General features: G+C 43.7%; 1 pseudogene; it reads right to left on the bottom strand.

The window, feature by feature from the left end:
• Positions 1-1,684: 1,684 nt before the first annotated feature.
• Positions 1,685-3,270, bottom strand: LOC115941916 (small ribosomal subunit protein uS5 pseudogene; annotated as a pseudogene).
• Positions 3,271-7,500: the final 4,230 nt, after the last annotated feature.

Here is a 7,500-nt window from a genome sequence, read left to right as displayed (position 1 = left end):
TTATTTACTTGAGAGAGAGAGAGCACATGAGAGGGGGGAGGGTCAGAGGGAGAAGCAGACTCCCCGCCGAGCAGGGAGCCCGATGCGGGACTCGATCCCGGGACTCCAGGATTATGACCTGAGCCGAAGGCAGTTGCCCAACCAACTGAGCCACCCAGGCACCCTGGACCTACACCACTTTAAAAGGGTTGAAATGGTAAGCTTTCTGATATGTCTACTTGACCACACACACACACACACACACACTCATAAAACCATTAATGATTTGAACACCAGAGCATGATGTTATATAAGGACCAGCACCATCCAAGCCCGGTCATTTTAATGGGTAGAGTGTCTGGCATCCAGGACAGTGAAAGGAGCGATGGTGGTTATCTTATTGCCCATGACACATGCACTACCACCCCACACGCTTGTATTCACTGTCCTTTCTCTGAGGTTGCTTCCCTCCACCGTTGCTGGGAATGGTCTGTGCTTTGTCCTGGGTATAGCCTCTCCCCATCCCCACCCTATCTAATATAACCATGTACTGATCTATCCATTCAAAGTCCAGCTCAACTGTATTTTGTCCATGAAGCCTTCACTCTTATAATTCTCCCTTGCTCTGGGATTCCATGGCTCTTTATATTACTATTCTGCCTGCATAAATGTCCTGAAGGATGGAGACCAATCCTTAATCCTCCTGGTATTTCCCCTTGCTTTTACTTTAGTGCTTTGCACAGAGCAGACTTTCAGTGAATGTTTATTGAATGGCTGAAGTGAGAGACCTAAGGAGGCCCTGGAAAGGGTACCTTGGATCTTGGGAGAGCCTTGCAGCACACCTGACTCTAAGCCCCCCAACCCCCACCCCCATCCCCACCAGTATTCAAAGGGCTTTATGTGCTTTCATGCAACACATTTTATTTTGCCCCTTTTTTGGGAATATTAGTTCTCCTGCTTCATTTCATTAATCATTAAATTCCAAATTATGAAATTGCATGTTAATTGTGGGGCCAAAATGTAATGGATTCACAGTCCATCTTCCTTAGATTCCCATAACAACCTGTAGCAAAGGAATATTCTGTATCTCTAACTCGATATATATATTGGGTGCCCTGGCAGTGTTTTGCTGTTGGGTGGTCTAAGGACATAATTTTTAAGATAATCAATTAATCTTGATAAAACTGTACATGGGTATGCACCATTATCTTTTGAGTAAGTTGTTGCTAAGCAAAAATTTACCTTCCAGGAAAGTAACCTTGGAAGAATGTGTGGTTGTCCTTGATATAACTTCGCCTGCAGCATTGCCAGAAGTTAATATTATGTCAACATCTCCATTATAAAGATATAACTTCATTGTCAATGATTTGTCTGGGTTAACAGTGGACTCTGGACTTCCTAACCATAGCGGAAAAGAAAGTTTTTTTTTTAAGAGAGGGAGTTGGGGGAGGGGCAGAGGGAGTGGAAGAGAGAGAATCCTAAGCAGGCTCCATGCCCAGCGCGGAACCTGACGGGGGCTCAATGTGGGGCTCAATGTGGGGCTTGATCTCACCACCCTGAGATCCTGACCTGAGCTGAAATCAAGAGTTGGATGCTTAACCGACTGAGCTACCCAGGTGCTCCTAAAAGGCCATTTTTACGTGAGGAAAAAATTTAACTCTTAAATAGTAGAAAACAAAACCACAAGACAAAGAGCCTCAGTTCACTTTATTTTTCTTGTATAAAACTATGTGGTGGCCACCGCTGGAGCCTGGGTCCTCTGCACGGAGACTCTGGTGTGGGTCTTTACAAGACGGTCAGTAAATCCCTGATAGGGAGACTTGGTGAACACCGTCTCTTTCCAGAGGTCAGGGGTGAGCTAGCCGTAGGTCTTGGAGATGGCATCCAAAGTAGCCTTGGCAAAGTCGTCCCTGGCTGAGGTGTAGAGTTGTCAATACCAGCCATCCTCAGGAGCTTCTTGGGCACAGGGGCTGAGACCATGTCCGTGCCTCTGGGGGCAGCACAGAGCGTGGGGCTTGGTGATCTTGTTCCCCCAGTAGCCTCCCCACACAGGGCGATGGAAAGCTCGACCAGGGTGGCAGTGGCTATCTCCCTGGAGCACTTGACATCCAGACCGACGTGTCCATGGTAATCTCTGATGACAACAAATGCTCTGAACCTGGTCTGCTGGCCAGCATGGGTCTGCTTTTGCACAGGCATGATCTTCAAAACCTCCTCCTTGAGGGACGCCCCCAGGAAGAAGTCAATGATCTCAGATGGCTTGACGGGTAGGGAGCAGAGATAGAGCTCCTCCAGGGACTTGATCTTCCTGTCCTTGGCCAGGCGGTCCAGCTTGGTGACAGGGATTCACTCCTCGTCCTCGGCCTTGTCTCCGAAAGCTCTGTGGCCTTGCCCAAGCCCCAACCACCAGCCCTCCTGCAGCGCGCGGGGCCATCTGCCACCTGCTGTTCTCTCGGATGAAGCAGCACAAGACAAAGAACTTTCTTTGAGGACTGGACTTTTTGTCTAATATAAATGTGAATTTTCTGTTTCAGAAAACGGCATTCTTCTCACAAAGACCTTAAAATATTCCAACCAATTATCACACTTTAAATCTGTAATTTCTTTTTTTTTTTTTTAAGGATTAATTACAAGTGAACTAGGACTTGCTTTTTTCACAGACCTTTGCTTTACGCTTAATGACTGGAGAATGGGAGCCCACGTTGGCAAGTTAGCGTATATGAATAGCAGGAAGATTAAATGTGGTTGCTGTCTTTAATTCGGGCTCTTGCTTTCATTCATACACTCTTGTTTTTGTTCGTCAAACGTTTCTTGAGCCTACATTAGGCTGCCAGGTACTTAATTTGGGGGATAAATGTCAAGTTGCTGGCTGATTTCTATAAGAAATTTTATTCTGCCATGGTTCCTAAAATTTAGCATTCCTCAGAATTGCCTGGAAATTCTATTAAAGCGCAGATTTATGGGCCCCACATCCAGAGATTCTGATTCAGACGGTCTGAGATGGGGCCCACGAATTTGCGTTTCTAACAAGCTTCCCGGTGAGGCTTATGTTGTGTGGACCACGCTCTAAATAACACTGCATCTTTGTAGAAAGGGCTGCTATGCAAGAAGCCTGCTATAGCCAGTCCGTCCTTCAACATGCTAGTTGGTCCAAAGGTAATCAAAGCCACCGTCCACACAGCTGAAACAGACTTAGAGAATCTGGATTACGGGTAAATGACGTTCATTCCCTACAAGCAGGGATGATGCTTCTGCTATCACTAGTTCAGGCTGTTCACTGTCAGGGCCCATTCTGATGGATGGGTGTTAGTGCTATACGGTGTGTTAATGAGTCTTTACCATCCCTTCCTAAAGCCTTCAGACCTGTCTTTTGAAAACAGAATGTACTAACAACAGTGAGAGAAGAGCCATTCTTCACCACCAAATATGGAGTGCTGAGTCTTCAGTGCTGGACTAGAAACTGGTCGTGGAGAGTATATTTTGGGGCAAACAGAGACAACTTTGACTTGAAGAACGTGGAGTGAGCAAAGATTGCTTAAACTGGATATAAAAGCACTAACCATAAAGGAACGATTGAAATGTTGGACTTCATTAAAATTAAAAACTTATTTTCATCATAAGACTCCATTAAGAGAGTGGACAAGGAAAGAGTCACAGATTGGTAGAAGATGAAATACATAAATCTGAAGACTTCCATTCAGAATATATAAAGAGCTTCTTCAAATCAGTAAGAAAAAGATGAGGGTAGGGAAGGAAATTTTTAACTTTTTTCACACATCTTCCCAGGATTTTCTTCTGGACCCATGTAAATTAGACTGACAAAGGACTGATTAACAAGAGAAAAACAAACAGAAGTTTATTAACACATGCTTCATGCATACAAATGGGAGTACCCGGTGATGAGTAACTCAAAACAGTGGTTAGAACTTGGATCTTACAGCATCTTAACGGAAGAACAATAATAATAATTTTGTACAGAATTGACAAAACAAATAAAAGGACTTAGAACTTATACAAGTTGCAGATTGGGGGAGAGAATATATGGAGAAATCAGTGGTAGATAAAGGCTAGTTTAAGCAAGGTTTGTTCTAGAGATTCTTCTGGGCTGATAAGCGTGTAGAGTTGTCTCTGATGATCAACTTCTGTCCCCTGGTAGAGAGGAGAGATGGGGACACCTCTCCAAATGGATTTCCTGTTTTAGGCAAGTGGAAGGAAGGTGGAGAGCTTTTCCTGTATCCACATCTTCTAATTGCCTTTAGCTCAAAATAATCCTTATGCCAAAGTGACATATTTGGGAATGGCATATTCTGCTACCCTTAATTAGCGATTCAATTTTAAAAATGAACAAAAGACAAACAGGTGTTAAACAAAAGGGAGTCCTCTCTGCTCTCTGGCAGCATGAGGAGAAAGTATGCTGTTTATTCTCTACAGATTTCTTGTCTCCTCTGGCAAGGTTGGGCAAATACACACACACACACACACACACACTCTCTCTCTCTTTCTTTCTCTCTCTCTCTCTCTTCTGTTAATGCGTTTATATTTTGACATTATCTCAGACTCACAAGAATTAGTAAAAACAGTACAGAGAGTTCTCATGCACTCTTCACTCAGCTTTCACAATGATAATATCTTACATAACCATAGTAATTGGTCAAAACCAGGAAACTGATTTTGTTAAAACACTATTAATTCAGGTATGGAGATACAGAATTTATTAGGATTTCACCACTTTTTACGTGCACTCCTTTTGGGAGGGGACAAGGAGGAGTATAGAGTTCTGTGAAATCAATTAACCATCATGACCATCAGCATGCAGAACTGTTCCATCACCACAAAGAAACTCTCTCATGTCACCCCTTGATAGTTGCACCTTTCCCCTGGATCCACTACTACTGGTCCATGTCCCAACATTATAATTTTGTCACTTTACGAATGTCATAGTAATAGAATCCTACAGTTTGCAGCCCTTTGACATTGGCTTTTCTGAGTGTAATGCCATTGAGATCCAACCAATTCATTGCATGTATCAGTAGTTTATGGCTCTTTATTGCTGAGTGCTTGTCCAGCATATGGACGCACCACAATTTCTTTATCCATTCCTCCACTAACGGTCCTTCGGCTTGCATGAAGAGTCCCCAGGACCACCTCCAAGTTCGGTAATTCGTTAGGAAGACTCATAAAACAGTGTATAGTTATACTCATGGTTGTAATTTATTACAATGGAATACAGAGCAAAATCAGTGAAGGGAAATGGCACATGGGGTGAAGTCCAGGGATAGTGGGCACAAGTTTCCAAGAGTCTTCTTGCTGTGGAGTCACATAGGACATGCTTAATTCCCCCAGCAATGAGTTGTGACAACTCTGCTCTTTCTTTGCTCAGGATAACAAACTTGTTCATCCTTTGGTGTTCCTGGGGAGTTAAAAGAATTCTTTGCAAGTACAGCAAGGCTCGTTGCCATCCTGATATTGGAAGACAAAGATCATGGTCTTGTTCTATGTTTCTCAAACAATTACATGTGCATTGTATCCTAAGTGATTGCTAGGTGACCAGTCCTTGACTGGTGCCACCTATCAGAGGAGTAATAAGTTTTATAGAATGAAAGAAATCAGGACAAATTCCAGGACTGTCACCCAAAACTGGGTTTGCCTCTTGGTGCGTGTAGAGCCAAAAGATAGAACCATGCCAAAGAATAGGAAAAGGAAGGATTTTAGTTGCAACAAGTAAAGGAGAACACCAGAGATCTTTCCCAAAGCAGGGTCTCTCCAAACAACAAAATCAGGGAAGTTTTAAGCTAAGGGTGCATACATATTCATGAAGGAACTTGCACAATGGGGAATGCAGCATGGATTTGGGGCAAAAGTCATCTTAAGGAGACTGAGTCCAAGTCAAGGTCACGGTTCTTACATTCTTTCACAAGATGGCTGGTGGCCTAAAATGACTTTTCTTATGTCAAAAAAGCTTCTTTTTTTCTGGGGACCCCTAACTCTCTCTGCTTACAGGAGTTGCAAGGTTTGAATAATGGGTGAGATGTGAGCAGAGAAGAACCAGAGAGAACTTTCCACATGCGGGGAATGTATGAACAGAGGCAGCGAGGAAAGAAAAAGCCATTGTGTTTACAGGATGGTGAGAATGTCCTGGGCAGAGCAATATTCTGTTAGGGAATTAAAAAAAAAGGGAATCTTAGGAAAAGGGATTCAGCTTATTGAGGACTTTAAATGCTAAAACAAATGATTAAAATAGATAACTCTGGAGAGTTATGTTAATGATCAAAATAGGGTTTCAGAAAAATGTATCTGTCAATAATTCAAAGGATGGACTGGAGATTAAGAGATGGGGACGCTTGTTTGGAAAAACATCCAGGTGAGAAGGCCCAGATTAGGATCAAAGCCATGCGAATGGAGACTAGGGAGCTGCCTCTCCACAGTTTATATTGGAGTAGATGAGGTGCGCAAGAGAGGCCGTGCATGCAGAGACAGGATCTACCTGTACTGGAAAAGAACTTCATTGTACTTGGTAGTTACCTTTATAAATGAGGTCAGTAAGGCACTATTAGAGAGAGAGCCATCATAACCTCCAAGAAAAGTTATAAAACTAAAAAACGTGATAATACAGAGAGGGAAAAAAAAATCAATGTGCAGTAGAGAAAGTAGCAACAGGTGCGGTGCTTTTTTTTATTTTTATGGTGAAGTATTTTAAGAAAGCCATTTAGTGTGACTATAATCTATTTGCCCTTTCAGAGATGGTTCATTTAAGTACAGCCTAATTAGGAAGGAATAGATAAGGCACCCAAGGTCAAGATCGGACCTGCTTGGTTACCTTATGAAAATGCCTGAATGTGGCGATACCTCAGATCTGATGCGTTCCGAACAGGCTCCAAGCCAATGTGTGGCTGCGCGCTTTTCATGGAAGCAGGAGTAACATTGCTAACCGTGTCACTAACTCACATTTCCTCATGGTGAATCACTCCAGTTCCTGTTTCTCCAATGATTAAAAAGGAAGTCATTCCTGGAGTGCACTATTTATTTATTTAGAAAACAACGTTATCGCCAAGCTTTAAAGATAGGGTGTCTTAAGGAAGCGGTAATCAGAGTAAAAACCTTTGTCCTGCTGCGCTGGCTGAATCCCAAACACCGTCTCTCGCCTCCCCTCCTCTGTCATCACATTCCACTCACGTGGGGCTTCTTTCTGTACTTCAAACATGCTGCCCCGTCTCACAACTACCTGGGATGCTCTTCCCAAGAGCTGCACACGGTTCACTCCTTCTCCTCATTCAGTTTTTTAAAGTGACTGTCTGTCTTCTCAGAGAGGTGCGGTGGATGCTGTGAGCCCTGCCCACATCCCCCTTAAGAGGCTGTGTGTTCAGCAGCCCCCCTTCCGGTGCTGTGGGTGTTTGGCTGCTCAAGGCTCAGGGCTTTGTCCTTTTATGGAGGATTGCCCTTGGCTGACCGGAACCTCCTTGATTGGCGGTGGTCCTAGAGACAGTGGCTGACAGTTATGTCCTCCACCCAGGGGAGGGCCAT

Source organism: Leptonychotes weddellii, chromosome 7 (genome assembly GCF_054177405.1).
Source record: "Leptonychotes weddellii isolate Sample4059 chromosome 7, ASM5417740v2, whole genome shotgun sequence".
Lineage (NCBI taxonomy): Eukaryota > Metazoa > Chordata > Mammalia > Carnivora > Phocidae > Leptonychotes > Leptonychotes weddellii.
Note: the sequence above shows the minus strand (reverse complement) of the source record. Positions and strands in the feature narration are given on the sequence as shown.